This window comes from Dipodomys merriami, unplaced genomic scaffold (assembly GCF_024711535.1).
Source record: "Dipodomys merriami isolate MVZ:Mamm:240054 unplaced genomic scaffold, mDipMer1.0.p SCAF_916, whole genome shotgun sequence".
Classification (NCBI taxonomy): domain Eukaryota; kingdom Metazoa; phylum Chordata; class Mammalia; order Rodentia; family Heteromyidae; genus Dipodomys; species Dipodomys merriami.
In genome coordinates, this window is record NW_027206531.1 from 211,973 (window position 1) to 212,946 (window position 974).

Consider the following 974-nt stretch of genomic DNA (forward strand, 5'->3'; position numbering starts at 1 on the left):
GATTCTAATTGGTTTCCCTTTATAGGTGATTGATATTTTCTCCTTGACAGCTTTAAGGATCTTTTCCTTGGTCTGAATTGATCCTGCGAGGATTATACTGTGAGAGTGGGATGTCCTGTTTTGGCCATGTCTATTTGTATTTCTAAAAGCTTCTTGTATCTTAATAGGCCTATCTTTTTGCATGTTTGGGAAGTTCTCTGCTAGGATCCTGTTAAACATATTTCCTAGACAATTAACTTCTCTTTCTAGGTGCTCCTCTACGCCCATTATCCTCAGATTAGGCTTTCTGATGGTGTCTTCCATGTGTTGAATAGATCTATCATATTTCCTGGATTTTTCTTGAATGGTTGTATGTTCTTTCTCTATAATATCTAGGCTGTCTTCAATCCCCGAGATTCGATCTACTATCAAGACTTTCTACTTTGTTATTTATTTTTTTTCCTTGTAGTTGGTTGGCTTTGATGGCTTCCAATTCTTTGTTGGAGCTTTGTTTTAGATCTTGTATGAACTTTTTACTTCCTTAATTTAATGTTCAGTGTTTATTCTCAAGTCACTTAGTTGATTGTTATGGTTTCCTTGGACTCCCATTCCTTCTGTTGGGTTCCAGTCAGCGTTCCCTTTGTGGACTTCCTAACTTCTTTCAGCTCTCTGTTTATAGATTCCATGGATACCTTTAGTGATCTTTGTGTATTCTCATGCTGCTCTCTCAATTCCTGTATCACTCTTTGATTAGCTTCCTTATGTTCACTCAATTCCTGTAGTTCTCTCTGAGTGTTCTCAGCCTCCTAACACCATTCCTGACTTTCTCTTTGTTTCTTCTATGCCAACTCCCGCAATTCCTGTCTATCTCTTTGACTGATCTCAGCCTGCTCACACCATTCTTTTATTACTCTTTGAGTGTTCTCAAGCTGCTCCTACAATTCCTGTATCAATTTTTGAGTAGCTTCTTCAGGCTCATGATATTCCTGTATTGA